Source organism: Benincasa hispida, chromosome 12 (assembly GCF_009727055.1).
Source record: "Benincasa hispida cultivar B227 chromosome 12, ASM972705v1, whole genome shotgun sequence".
Lineage (NCBI taxonomy): Eukaryota > Viridiplantae > Streptophyta > Magnoliopsida > Cucurbitales > Cucurbitaceae > Benincasa > Benincasa hispida.
In genome coordinates this window covers 25,717,276-25,733,860 of record NC_052360.1, presented here as the reverse complement: position 1 = coordinate 25,733,860, position 16,585 = coordinate 25,717,276, and positions in this window count along the sequence as shown.

Below are 16,585 nucleotides of genomic sequence, written 5' to 3'. Positions count from 1 at the left end.
TTACGTAACTATATGTGTTGAATGTATATTGTATGTAGTTCGGTCACGGTGAGATCGGAGCGATCTGAACACGCTCATAGAACTCTTAGATATGAGATCTTTCAACTTCAATGTTCAACGTCCGAAGCTACACGATCATCTAGCTTTTCTTCATATCGCGTAACGCTTGAAGCTAAATGATCGTCTAACACTGAACCTCAATGACGATATGAACAGAGGCTGAAAAACTGAAATCTGCAACTCGGCCTCTTCATTTGTTTCTTCAATTACAGCTTATTTTCAACTCTAATGACTCCAAATAAATTACAGACTCTTGATAACACATATAAGCTCATCAAACAAGAGCCAATTATAAATTTAATTGAGAAATCAAAGAGAAATTAAAAGCCAAAACTCTGAAAAATATATCAGTGCATCAATTTCATATATCTCATGAAAAACACCCACCACACCAAAATTAAACCGAATTGAATACTTATATGATGCTCTAATATCAATTGTTGGATTGTATCAGCATGCAACGGAAGCAACAAGGATCGATAAGCACTCTAATTCATTAATTTTGGCTGAAACTAAAGCATGCTATAGTAGAAATTAATGGGTTTTAAGTCATACCTTTATGGTCCTCTTGAAATCTCGATTTCCAGTTGCAAATTTCTCCAAATCTTGTTGTAGACCACCACAAGATCTTCCCTATTATTCTTTTGGTGCTCTAGATTGAGTTGTAGGACTCAAAATATGTTGGAATCAAGGGAATTTGAAGAATAACTCGGCAGCAACCCACTTGAAGAACGTCTTCTTCAACCGAGTTTTCAGCAAAAATTCTTATGATTGCATCCCCTCAAATTCACTCCAGTCTCTTCAATATATTGCAGACCATCATGCAATGAGAATGGTTGCATGAGATGCAGCTCGTGCTTGGAGTAATTGAAACTTAAAGATGGTGGGTTATGGGTGAGCTACTTGAAGATGATCATGGAAAAACCATATCTTCATTTTGTGTATTTTTCTATTTCCAAAATCTAAATTAAAATCACATTTGATTCAAAAATCAAAATTTATTAATTTTACAAATTAATTTTCTAATAAAATTAACAATAATTATTTAAACAATTTAAATAATTCTAATTAATTTAATATCAAATATTAAACTAATTTTACACAAATCCACTTTCATATATTAAATCATATTTTTAATTCTCCAATTCCGTTTAATTCTAGTTTGAACGTTTCAAATTAAATTATCACGCTACTCTAGAGCTAATCCATTTCCGAGCTAGTAGGGGGACCTCGCAGACCTACAGATCCATTGAGCTACCAAAGGGACTTTATGGACCTGTAGCTTAAAGCTCCAACGGTACATGAATAACTAACTGAACTCTTTAGTCACGACATCCACCATCTGTTAACTGTTGAACATTCCACTAAAGGCAGGCTGCTGCACTTTTCGCACTGCAGATATATTTCGGTGTCCATTAGATATAATCAATTAATAGTACGATGTCCCTTCACAAATCGTTCGTAAGTACAGTTGGGCCAATTTACCATTTTGCCTCTGTAGTTACATCTAACTCCTTAAGTATCACTGATTCCTTTAATGAACAATACATCATAGTCCTACTATGAGTGAACACTTCTCGGGCCATGAGAAGGTGTGGCACCACATTGCTCAAGCCCCAGAATTAGCCCTTAAGGGAGCAATTTATCTAATTACCCCTGCTTCAAGGAATGAGTGAATTTCATCTTGTATAGCTGAGTTCCCAACTCCCCAATCAGACGAATCCTCAAAGTGGTAGGTTTGAATTGGCGATTTGGCCACTCACACCCATGCAAATCAAAAGACCGCCCTCATAGGCAGGAGTTCCCATAGGATTGAGGTTATGTTACCTATGGTCATCCTAATGAAATGAAAGTCTCTGTCATAAACGATGCTATATAACGAGACTAAACATTTCATGGTCCGGTCTTATACAAACCCCTTTGTATAGGATACCCCTGCCCGCATGTCTCCACATGAATAACCAGAATTAGATCACTTGTAGCACTTTACAACACTTTTGGTATCTCAACAAAAGAGGAAATTATTAACGACTGAGTAAGTATTCTCTTTTGGTTTTCTTCTCAATGTACTTTTTTTGCAATGGTGCTACAACAAATTAGTCTTCTGTTTGATGGTAGACAAGATAAAGATTCATATTATCATGATTTTCGAGTTATTGAGGCCTATATTCCATCAGATTCATCCTTTCAACGATTGGTTGAATATATCAAAGGTATGCTTTTTCCCTCTGCTACATTACATTGTTAGAATAGTCTAAGAACACAATCAATTAATAACTTAGGGGCTTCTCAAGTTATTAATCATCCTAGTGAAATTCCCTAGGCTTAATGCAAATGTTTTGGTATTATGGATGCTTATTTATTGAGCATCTAGTTTAATTAAGAAATTAATTAATGCATTAGGGCATTTGACTCAGTTTTTTAGCAAGTAGGTTAGGCACATTAATTCATGAGAATTCTTTAATGAAAATCTGATGATGAAACAATTAGGCGATCCTATTCTCTAAACTAGACCCATTTTACTTTCTTGCACTTTAGTTTTCTGCGATTTACATTCCCACACTTTATTTTTCTCGCTTTAAATTCTCATCCATTTCAATCCCCCCCCCCCAAGCTACCACTTTAGCTAAAAATCTTAATTAGCTTGAAAGTACATATGTGCTTCCTTGTGGATCGACCCAGTCTTACCACTTGTACTATGTAGTAGTATAGGTAGTAGTGATCGGTATTTATAAATTTTATTTGATTGCCGAAGAAAGTTCTACGACACCCATTCTCTGGTCAGTCATACTAAAATCACATTTTTTTTAGAAACATTAGTTGATTAAGCAACAAAATTAACCGTTTTTGTTCAATGTGATGAGAAAATGATAGTGAAAAAAAAATTGTCAAATAACCCAAGAAACAAATTTAGCGTTTTCGTTCAATGTGATGAGAAAATGAGATAGTAAATAAAGGAGAATTGTAAAAAACGACCCTAAAATGTTTTCATCATTCACAACTAGCACTCTTTTGGAGAACTAATTGAAATAGTTTTTCTCATGGTTTATAGCACATTCTAACCACAAAACTCACTGAATATTAGTTTTTAGAAATCTTTGGTTTGGAATATTTTTTTAGTATAATTAGGAATAGGGGGATTCAAATTATGGACCTTATGATTTCTAGTATATTCAGATGGCAATTGAGCTATGCTTGATTTAGAAGACTTGAGCAAGTAATAAAGATTTGATTCATCATAAATATTAACATCATATGAGACATATTACATACCATTGGAAAATTTCATAAAACGACCCAAATCTCCAAAAAAATTTTATGATTGACCTTTTGCGCACGTGAAATACCAATTTTACCCTCAATTTAAAAACTCTTCAAATGGCGCCACATTTCTCCATCTTTCAACGATTTCTTCAGCTTTTCATTCAATATGTATTCAATGCAACATTAACATCTCACCCATGCATTTATTCCCACTAATATTCTACCAATAGCATTGAATAATATTGATATCAAGATGAAAGGTCACTCTCAGTTATTCATTTTCCTTCAAATTCACCACGAAGTTCTATCATTGTTCTCTGAGAGTTTCAATCCAACATCCTCATTGTCAATCGCTTTCATCTCTATTCATTTCATCGTGTCTTTGTGTATAGAGCAAGATTCGCTCGTTAGATCTAGAAACGAAGAGAATGTAAGTGATATTCTACAATATCTCTTATCCCCCACATCATTTAATATTGAATGAACGATGGTATAGTAATATATAAATGATCGTTCATTACAATATAAATTCTCTTTTAGTATTATATAAATGATCATTTAGTATTATATAAACGATCGTGTATATAACATTTAAACAATCGTTTAGTATTATATAAACGATCGCTTATATAATACTTCACTATCATATAGTATTATAAAGATGACCGTGTATATAATACTGAACAATCGTTTAGTAGTATATACGCAATCGCGTATACAATTCTAAGCGAACACTTACAAATAGTTGGGTGATCGCTTATCAATTACTAAGTGATTTCTTAAAATTTGATTAAGTATTGCTTAAAATTTGCTAATCCGATTGCATATTAATGGCGCTACTTTACATCTTGTACGATTTGGTGGGGAATGGAACCAGTCGGGAAGCAATTATGCTGGAAGTCATATGAAAATTTTGAAAGTAAAAAATGATATAACTGTTAGTGAATTAGTGAATATTATGCACCAACGATTGAATATTGATTTAGATATGTTTGATATACATATCAAATGTTGCTACAATCTATTGGTCTTGGCTTCCCCAATTGACATAGTCGACGATGAAGATCTTAGCTTCTTTTTAGAAGCTAATGATGCATTCTGGATGCCGTTATTTGTTTTAGTTACACCTCATGAAAGTCATAGAGTACACACTGAGAATATGTATCAATAGTGCAATTCAATGGATGATCACATGTTGGGGTTGATGCCTTAAATCTCGTAGAGTCCTATAGTTTGTAATTGTACTGTACAAACTTTTTATTTATTTAATAAAATATGAGATTTTTATTTGACATTTAGTAGCATTAAACCTACAAACCAATAAACTAACATCCAAGGTTATCATTTGTAGCTTAAACATGTATTTAGAGACATAAAGGTGGACCGTGTTTAAGTGATAACCTAAATGGTTTGTAGTAGATGTATAAGGTTGGATACCTTATTCAAGTGACACTGCGAATACGACTCACTTTGTAGGTTTTACAATTGTTGTAAAGTGCTACAAATGATCTAATCCTTATCATTCATGTGGAGACATGCGAGCGGGGGTATCCTATACAAAGGAGTTTGTATAAGACCGGACCACGAAATGCTTAATCTCATTATATAACTCCATTCATGACAGAGACTTTCATTTCACTAGGATGACCATAGGTAACATGACCTTAATCCTGAGTGAGTTGGGAACTCCTACTTATGAGGGCGGTCCTTTGATTTGTATGGGTGCGAGTGGTCAAATCGTCGACTCAAGCCTACCACTTTGGGGATTCGTCTGATTGGGAAGTTGGGAACTCAGCTATATAAGAAGGAATTCACGCCTTCCCCGAAGTAGAGGTAAGTAGATAGATTTCTCCCTTAAGGATTAATTCTGAGGATTGAACAATGTGACACCACACCTTCTCATGGCCTGAGAAGTGTTCATTCATAGTGGGACTATGATGTATTGTTCATTAGAGGAATCAGTGGTACTTAAGAAGTTAGATGTAACTACAGGGGTAAAATGATAAATTGGCCCAACTGTACTTACGAGCGATTTTTGAAGGGTCGTCGTACTGTTGATTGGTTATATTCAATGGACATAGAAATATATCTATAGTGCGAAGAGTTCAACTGTGGTCTTTAGTGGAGTGCCCGACAGTTAATGGATGGTGGATATCGTGATTAAAGAGTTTAGTCAATTATTCACGTACCATTGGAGCTTCAAGCTATAAGTCCATAAGGTCCCCTTGGTAGCTCAATGGATTCATGTTGAGAATCAGTTTTTGGGTTAGTTTGAAGTGTTCAAATTAACAAGAGAGAATTTGATTATATATGATATAATTCAATTATATGTGATATAATTGATTTGATGTATTTAATACATTAATTGGAGGAATTAATATAAATATGATTTATATTAAATGTCATAAAGGAGAAAAAGAACTATGGTTTAAGTATTACATATGATGTTGGCGACCAGCGTCGATTGAAAAAGGAAAATGTTTCCATTACAATCAGATTGGGCACTGGAAGCGGAACTGCCCACATTGGTTAAAGGAGAAGAAGAAGGTTAAGGCCAAGGCCAACAAGGTAAATGTGATTTACTAGTTTTGGAAACTTGTTTAGTGGAGAATGATGATTTTGCCTGGATTATAGACTCTGGGGCCACTAACCATGTTTGTTCTTCTTTTCAGAGGATTAGATCCTGGCGGCAGCTTGAAGTTGGTGAGATGACGATGCGAGTAGGAACTGCGTACGTCGTCTCAGTTGTGGCAGTGGTAGGCCTCTAGTTGACTTTACATAATAAATTTATCATTTTGAATGATGTGTATGTTGTTCCTGAGTTAAAGAGGATATTGATTTCTGTAAAGTGCTTACTTGAATGTAAATATACTCTCAACTTTTCTGTGAATAAAGTGTTTATTCTAAAAGATGGTGTTGAGACATGTTCAGCTAAACTGGAAAATAATTTGTATGTGCTAAGGCTGTTAGCAACAAATTCCCTCTATAACATAGAGATGTTTAAAACTACCGTAATTCAAAATAAACGAGTTAAAGTTTCTTCTAAAGAAAATGCCCAACTTTGGCACCTTCCATTAAGGCACATCAATCTCAATGGGATTGAGAGGTTGGTGAAGAATGGACTTTTAAACAAGTTAGAGGAAAATTTTGTACCTATATGCGAGTCATGCCTTGAAGGCAAGATGACTAAAAAACCTTTTATTGGAAAAGGTTATCGAGCCAAAGAACCTCTAGAGTTAGTGCATTCAGACCTTTATGGTTCGATGAATGTGCGAGCGAAGGGAGGCTACGAGTATTTCATCACTCTTACTGATGATTATTCGAGGTATGGGTATGTTTATTTGATGCAACATAAGTCTGAATCCTTTGAAAAGTTCAAAGAGTTCAAGGCTGAAGTTGAAAATGCATTAGATAAATGGATTAAAACACTTCGATCTGATTGGGGTGGAGAGTTTTTGGATTCTGAGTTCCAAAACTATATGATAGAACATGGAATCGTTTCCCAACTCCCATCACTTGGTACACCTTAGCAGAATGGTGTATCGAAGAGGAGAAATAGAACCTTTTTGGACATGGTTCGGTCGCTGATGAGTTACCTTCCTTACCGGACTCGTTTTGGGGTTTTGCAGTAGAGATTGCAGCTTATATCCTCAACTGTGTTCCCTCCAAGAGTGTTGCTAGAATACATTTGGAGTTGTGTAATGGCCGTAAAGCTAGTTTGCATCACTTCTGCATCTGGGGTTGCCTAGCACATGTGCTTGAAGCTAATCCTAAGAAATTGGAACCTCATTCGAGACTGTGCCTATTTGTAAGCTATCCCAAAGGGACACGAGAAGGTTACTTTTATGATCCTAAGGAAAACAAGGTGTTTGTATTGACAAATGCTACCTTCCTTAAGGAAGATCATATAAAGGAGCACAGTCCAAGAAGTAAAATCGTATTGCGTGGGCTTTCCAACGAAACTACTGAAACTTCAAAAAGAGTGTTGAAGAGCCTGCTACATCAACAAGAGTTGTTGATAGGAGTTCATCTAGTAGGTCAAATCCACCTCAAGAGTTGAGGGAACCTCGACGTAGTGGGAGGGTTGTGAACCCACCTGTTCGCTATATGGGTTTAACTGAAATTCTGGCTATGGTAGCCAGTGGCAAGGTTGAGGATCCGTTGTCTTACAAGAAAGCAATAGAGGATGTTGACAGGGATGAATGGGTCAAAGCCATGGATCTCGAGATGGAGTTTATGTACTTCAACTCAGTTTAGGATCTTGTAGATCAACCTGATGGTATTAAACCTAAAGGTTGCAAATGGATCTACAAGAGGAAAGGGGTGCTGATGGGAAGGCACAAACCTTCAAGGCTAGACTTGTGACAAAGGGTTATACCTAGGTGGAGGGAGTTGACTATGAGGAGAATTTCTCGCTCGTTTCCATGTTGAAGTCTATCCACATTCTTCTATCCATTGCCTCATATTATGACTATGAGATATGGCAAATGGATGCCAAGATTGTCTTTCTGAATGGTAATCTTGAGAAGACCATTTACATGGAGTAACCCGAGGATTCATAGCCCAAGGTCAGGAGCAAAAGGTTTGCAAGCTGAATCGGTCCATTTATGGACTAAAGCAATCATCTCAATCTTGGAACATAAGGTTTGATGTAGCGATCAAATCTTATGGCTTTGACCAAAATGTTGATAAGCCTTGTGTCTACAAGAAAATCATCCATAGTTCAGTAGTTTTCCTAATGCTATATGTAGAAGACATCTTATTCATCGGGAATGATGTAGATTTACTGACTTCAGTTAAGAACTGGCTAGCGACCCAATTCCAAATGAAAGATTTGGGAGAGGCTCAATTTTTTCTTGGTATTCAGATCTTTCAGGATCGAAAGAACAAAGTGCTAGCGCTGTCTCAGGCATCATACATTAATAAGATGTTGATCAAGTACTCAATGCAGAACTCCAAAAGGGGCCTTTTTCCTTTTCGGCATGGAGTTACATTATCTAAGGAACAATGTCCTAAGACACTTCAAGAGGTTGAGGAAATGAGACGAGTACCCTATGCATCTGTTGTTGGCAATTTAATGTACGCGATGTTATGTACTAGACCTGACATCTGCTACGCTGTGGGGATAGTTAGTAGATATCAATCTAATCCATGACAGGGTCAATAGACTGCCGTCAAGAACATCCTCAAGTATCTTTGAAGAACGAGGGACTACATGCTTATGTATGGTTCTAATGATTTGATCCTTACAGGATACATGGACTCTGATTTTTAGACTGATAAGAATTCTCGAAAATTCACTTTAGGATCAATGTTCACTCTTAACGGAGGGGTTGTATTATGGTGAAGTACTGAGCAGGGGTGTATCGCTGACTCCACTATGGAGGTCGAGTATGTAGCGGCTTGTGAAGCTGCTAAAGAGACTGTTTGGCTCAGAAAGTTCCTGACTGGTTTGGAAGTTGTTCCAGACATGTCCAAGCTCATCACCCTTTATTGCGATAATAGTGGTGTTGTGGTGAATTCCAGTGAGCCTTGGAGTCACAAGCACGACAAGCATATAGAGCGGAAATACCATCTCATCCGCGAAATTGTGCATCGGGGGGACATGATAGTCACGAAGATAGCTTTAGAGCATAACATTGCTGATCTGTTTACGAAGGCTCTCACGGCTACAGTGTTTGAAGGTCACCTACAGAGCATGGATCTACGGGACCAACTGTGGCTGGACTAGGGCAAGTGGGAGATTTTGTACTGGGCCTTAGTGCCTTAGTTTATTATTTTGTACTTATACTTATCTTATACACCTCGCTAGCTTTAGGACAAATGGGAGATTGTTGGGGTTGATGCCCTAAATCTCGTAGGGTTCTGTAGTTTGTAAACACATGTATGAACAAATATTTGTGATGTAATAATATGAGATATTTTATTCACTATTGTCTATGAAATATGAGATATTTTAGATGCATTAACCACAAACCAATAAACTAAGATCCCTGGTTATTGTTGTAACTTAAGTATGTATGTGGAGACATATAAGTGGATCATGCTTTAAGTAATAATGGAGACATACAAGTAGATCATGCTTTAAGTAATAACCTAAATGGTTTGTAGTATATGGATAAAGGAGGGAAACCTTATCCTGGTGACACTACGGATACGACCCGCTTTGTAGATGTTACAAGTGTTATAAACTGTTACAAATGATCTGATCCTGGTCATTCATATGGAGACATACGAGTGGGAGTATCCTATACAAAGGAGTTTGTATAAGATCGGACCACGAAATATTTAGTCTCATTATATAATACTGTTCATGACAGAGACTTTCATTTCACTAGGATGACTATAGGTAACATGACCTTAAGGATCTTAATCCTTAGTGAGTTGGGAACTCCTGCCTATGAGAGCGGTCCTTTGATTTGCATGGGTGCGAGTGCCCAGATCGTCCACTCAAACCTACCACTTTAGGCATTCGTCTGATTGAAGAGCTGGGAACTCACCTACACAAGAAGGAATTTACTACTTCCCTGAAGCAGGGGTAAGTAGATAGATTACACCCTTAAGGGGTGATTCCGAGGCTTGAACAATGTGGTGCCACACCTTCTCATGGCCCGAGAAGTGTTCACTTACAGTGAAACTATGATGTATTGTTCATTAGAAAAAGCATTGGTACTTAAGGAGCTAGATGTAACTACAAGGGAAAAACGGTAAATTGGGCCAACTATACTTTCAAGCGATTTGTAAAGGGTCATCGTACTATTGATTGATTATATTCAATAGACATAGAAATATATCTGTAGTGCGAAGAGTGCAGCTGACAGTCTTTAGTGGTGCCCGGTAGTTAACGAATGGTGGATATCGTGATTAAAGAGTTTAGTCAGTGATTTATGTATCGTTGGAGCTTCAAGCTACAGGTCCATAAGGTCCCCTTGGTAGTTCAATGGATTCATGTTGAGAATCAGTTTTTGGGTTAGTTTGAAGTGTTCAAATTAACAAGAAGGAATTTGATTATATATGATATAATTAAATTAATTCAATTATATGTGATATAACTGATTTGATGTATTTGATACATCAATTTGAGGAATTAATATAAATATGATTTATATTAAATGTCATAAAGGAGGAAAAAACTATGGTTTAAGTATTACATATGATGTGATACTAAAACTATAGGATAATTGTTTGGTTGGTTATTATTTTCTCCTTTAACCATGAATATTGGGAAGTTACTATCAGTTTTAATAACTAAAGAATAAAAGTGAAAATGGTTTTCATTTTCTGATAACCGCAATACATTCTATCGAGTGAAAGAAAAAACCATACGATAGTCTTTGAGAGAGAAAATGACCAAGCTTCTCATTACTAGACGATAGCTCCTCGTTTGTTAGTCGATCGAGTATCCAACTTTATATGATAGAGGTTTCTCATTCTCCCATTTACTCGATCGTCTAACTCCATCGTATTCATCCTCCTTCCCTCTACTAAATCCACACAGGGCTAACACCTGTCTCTTATACACATCTAGATGTGTATAAGAGACAGGTCTAACTCCATCGTATTCATCCTCCTTCCCTCTACTAAATCCACACAGAGCCCACACCTCCTGGATTCTTACACTGAGAATACCAAGGAGGAACTACGGCTTACAAGTATTGATATAGCAAAAATCAAGCGAGGTCTTGATAGTGTCGAGTGTTTTAGTTTGAGGGTCGAGGATCGAGTATTACTCGATTGTGTTCGAGAATGTGACAGTTCGTCAGTTGCACTAGTTGTTCGTTGCATTCGTGCACTTGATCAAGTTTGCTTGGACGCGTGACTGGTGTGGATTGAGGGAATACTTGAAGAATAGTTCTTCAAAGGTATGTCACTCGATTCCTTTTGTATTTAATTTGATAGCATGCTGTAATTTACTCGATGATGCATAACTGTTGTTGTTTTGTTTGTAAATGCTTCGTTCTTTCACAATGGGTTTGGAACAATCTTGCTTCCGCTCAATGGTTTTCTTGTTTAAGAGTTCCTTTAATAACATCGTTCATATAGAAATTTACATTTCACCAGGATGACCATAGATGACATGACTTGAATCTTGAGTGAGTTGTGAACTTCTGCCTATGAAGGCAGTCCTTTGATTTGTATGGGTGAGAATGACCAGATCGCCGACTAAATAAGCCTACCATTTTGGGGATTCGTCTAATTGAGGAGCTGGAAACTAATAACGAGTAGAAATACATGTTATTACAGCTCAAATGAGTAAAATAATGAGAGAATGCGACGGTAAAAGTAAGCAATATCATATCCAAAAGTGTTAAAATGAGGAAATTGCGATCGCATGCGCCCATCGCATAAAAACAGTTAATTTACTTATTTTGTGCAGGAAAAATGCATTGGCGCAAGTAAAATTGCGATCCAAGGAATTAAGCACCTGTGCGCTTGAAGATTGCATTCACAAAGTCATGCGATCATGAGAAGTTACTCAAGAAGGTGGCCGCATAAAGACTGCGCATCAAGGTGACAGCATAATAAATCGTGATGCGACGGAAAGCTGATGACGGTTCAATCCGAATTTAGTTGACAAGTCGTTAAAGCCACACTGTAACAAGTACACTCAACTTTCGGTGACCATTAATTGGCACATCAGAGTATGAGATTTAATGACCGCCCATCATTGCAATCATAGAGAGAAAAGCTGCTTTACTTTGAGCTCTATAAATACCGAAGGTCACCATTGTAACAAAAAAAATGAGAGATATCATATAGAGAATAAGTTAGAGAGTCGTTAGTCTGTTCACGTACATATCATACTTAGAAGACGGAAACGAGCTAGGAGACGAAGAAGCCGAGAGATTATTCCTAGATAGATCGAGAGACTGCCAAAAAGCGCTACAAAGAGAGAGAGAGGCCAACACTTGCGAGAGCAAGAATATTCATCTGGACAGAGTTGGAGTGAAAAAGACAATGTAAAAGGCCACGGGAAGTAAGACATTGCTTACCGGGTTTCTTATCTCTAAATTCCATTTTTTATTTTGTATTCTGCACTTTACTTATAGAAAATGGAAATCTCATTTCAATCTTGTTCAATCTCTCCACACTTCGCATGAGTAGCTTAAATTTCCGAATGGGTTGAGAAGTACTTAGCTAGCATGACCTAAGATTTACATTTTATACGATCATCTTGTCTTATGTATGCGTCATTCACCCTTTAGAGATACTTGGGAGAGTAGTCTAAAAATAGAATCTAAACTTGAGAGAGTCAGATTAGAATCTAGGCTTGAGAGATTCAGATTATAACCGCATAAGCAAGAAATAGAAACTTAGACATAAGTTCTATCACTATTTACACATCGCATGCACCCTAGAAATAGGATATGATAGTATGCGGTCACCTTGTTTTATGTGTGCATCATTCATCATTGCATAGACAAGAATAGAGGCTTAGACATAAGTCCTATCGACTTTTTCGTATACATCGCATGCGCCCTAAAAATAGAAGTTATGGCATTTGCAATAAGAGATGACATGTTGTTATTTGTGTGTAGCATGATCGCATAACTTGTGCGTAATCTTAGGAAGTGTTAGCTAAACCCCTTCTCAACCCATTCATCGCATACTCATTGTAACTCTCGATTTCATCAACTCTTTGTTCGAACTCCGTCGCATAGGAAATATTATTAACCAAAAGACCATCCAACTTATTTGTTTTCACCACTGCAAGAGAATCAAATTAACTATCGCATATTTACTCAATAGTCCCTGTGTTCGACCTTGGACTTACCAGAAAACCTAGTGAGGCTTATACTTGGGTCTTATTAGGAAAACTTACATGTGCAATGCATAACACATCACTGCAAACTCAAACCATAATTGCATCATAATTCACAATGCATCAAGTTTTTGACACCGTTGTCGGGGACTACGACAGTATATATTGTGCTAACAGTAAACCTTTTTTTATGTATGAGCGAAGGACACGTTCTTGAGCTCAACTATGACCTGAGATCGAAAGAACGTTAAGAAGAAGACAGAGAAACAACTACCGACAACAACAAGAGAGAAATCCCAGAATGGCGGAACAACCGGAAGAAAGAGTCATAAACGCGAACAACATCATGGAAAACCCTATTCTCCTGGCGAATGACCGTAATAGACCCATCTGAGACTATGCTTCACCTAACCTATATGATTTCTCCTCAGGAATCATGAGGCTAGCTTTGAACGGATCGAGGTTTGAGATGAAGCCGATTATGTTACAAATGATCCAGACAGCCAGACAGTTTGGTGGAAGGCGTGGCGAGGACCCGCACGCCCATCTCTGAAGTTTCATTGAAATCTGTAACACTTTTGTGTTCTCAAATATCTCAGCTGAAGAAGTTCGACTAACGTTGTTCCCATTTTCGTTATGCGATCAAGCAAGGAAATGAGCATATTCCCTCGAACCAGGGGAGATAACTTTGTGGGAACAAGTTGTAGAGAAGTTCATGAAGAAATACTTACAACCCCGGGTGGAGAAACCACCCCAATTTCGCTTGGAAAAATAACCAACAACAGAGAATGCAAGAAGGAAGAAGTTAATCATGAATTTTGAATAGGAAATAGACAAATTGCTCAGTGACACATGGGTGAGGTTTAAGAGATTGGTGCGAGATTGTCCGCACAATGGATTACCAGACTGTCTCCAGATGGAGATATTTTATCACAGTTTGAACCCTGCATCATAGACAGCTGCCAATGCGGCAACAGCTTATGCAAAATCAATCTTCTCTATTGGACATAGATAAGAATGAAGTCAAAGATCAGATTTTGAAGACTTCGAACTTCTACCACCACGAAAGGTACCAAGTGTGGGTTGACGTCAAATGATTAGGATACCTTCTATTGAACAGGAGTCATGACAAATCCACAGGTGTACACGATGTGATCAGAGTGATCATAACAAGAAAACGTGCAAATAGACATTAATAACACATGGCACTGGCCCATCTAGGCTTGATGATATGTAATTTATGGGCGATCATTTACTTGTGTATATGCGATCGTTTACTTATTTATGTGCGATCATTTACCTTTTTATGAACGGTTTTTAGTTATATATGGACAATCATTTAGTTATATATGTGTGATCGTTTAGTTATTTGTGTGTGGTCATTTAGTTATTTATAGAAGATCATTTAGTTATTTCTGTGCAATGGTTTATTTACGTTTTTTTTTTTTTTTGTTCTTCATTGTATTGTTTTTAATATTATTCAGTTGAACATAGATATATAGTACAAATTCCATTCAAGAAATTCAAGTACAAATTACCATATATATTGATTAGCCCACAATTGGGCAACATATTGTTTCCTAAACAATTCCATATTTTTCTTTTCTAAGCTATCCTTATCGGTACCAGTTACAATATATTCTACAAACTTAACATAAGAAATTCCACAGTCAAAAGACTTGTCTTGTTGGAGTGTTGCCTTCGATCTTTTCACTTCTCGTGGCCCGTACTTGAAATTTCTATGTTTCTTGTCATATTCAACGGAAATCAACATCAAATGTATTGATCTAGCCACCAATTGAAGATAACCATCAAGTATGTCACTACCGATATAGTTAGGCATGGAGTCAAATACATAGATAGTGCATATTTCTATATTGATGGAAAGCATGAGCCAATGTTGTTTGATGTTAATTGGCCCAAATATGAATTCAACATTTGTCCATGATGGTTTATATTCTTCGTGTTGTCCAAGCACATCGTCAATGAAATAAGATGAGTCTGCCCAAAACCTCATGTGTGCTTCTTGATCCAACTAGTCTACCATTTTTCCATATTTCATTTCCACACTTTTTGGCCAAATCTTAGAAGTGATTCCTTCTAGCGACATTATTGCATCTTGGTACAAAGCAATACGTAAATATAAAGTTGAATGAAGAGTTATTTCAACAATGATGTGAAATTTTGCATACCGTGAAGCTAGAATCAACCACTATGAATTGATACTTGCATAAATTAGGTCTCAATTGCAACTTATGATGCACGTAGAGATCCATATTCTGATCCAAAACAAAAAAATATAAGTATAAATCAGATTTTCTAGATGATCGCTTAGGTGTTCTTAAACGATCGTTGAAGATTTACTACACGATTGTTTGAGCTTTTCTCAACAATCGTTTAATATTTTCTAAATGATCATTTGGTAATTTCTAAATGACTATCTAGAGTATTCTGAGCGATCTTCTAACATTTTCTAAATGATCATATAGAAATTTTTTAGTTAAGGAATTACTCACGTCCCCAATCACCCATGTGTACTACTCAAGTGTTTTGAAGAACTCTTGGGTTCAGAATGTATATACCACCGTTCGCTCCTCATTTTTAGATTTCAGAAGGCTTTTCCATTTTTTGTATGCATTCCACAGCACATCTGGGATTGGGAACAACAGATAATAGGAACTAACGGTCCTTATGGGAAAGTCAGGTACAAGAACCAAGAGGTTGGGATTGAAAACACATGTGGCTAGTTTCAATTCCACCGTAGGTGCTTGTGGTTGAGATTCAATTACATGTGGTTGATCTTCTTGATAATCATTTGAAGGTGATTGAAGTTGTAGATCAATTGAATGGGGTAGTTGAGGATCTCTTGGATGTGGTTGAGGATCACTTGAAAAAGGTGGTTGATGATCACTTAAAGGATGAAGATCATTTAAAGGTGGTTGAGCTTCTCCATCTTTGTTACTAATCGTATGTGACTTTTTCCCCTTTCACATTCTCAAGTGAAAACTTGGTTGGTTTCTTCCTTTTTCAACGCTCGGGGAGGTCATCTTTCTCCTACATTTAAATTGTAAATTAGTCAGTACAATGTTAAGGTAACTAATTAATACAACAGCCTTACCTTGATTTCAATGGCCTCCTTTTGCATTGCACTTTTCATAACCTTGGTTGGATCCAAATCGAAGTGGCTTCTAAAATTGAACGGTTGTATGGAGAGTTCAAATATTTCATCCATTGTTGCTTTTTCTGTCGTCTTGTGTTCAACAATCACGCAGTGATCACTGATAAATTGAGATTTGGATTGCTGATCATGGGTAGTTCCTTCATTATTATTATTATTATTACCATCATCATGATGAGTCCCTTCATTATTACCGTCATCATTATTAACATCGTCATTATTAACGTCATGAGTCCTTTCATTATTATTCTAAACAAATCACACAAAATATACAAGTAAAGAAATGATCATACATGATTATATAAACGATCGTTTAAGAT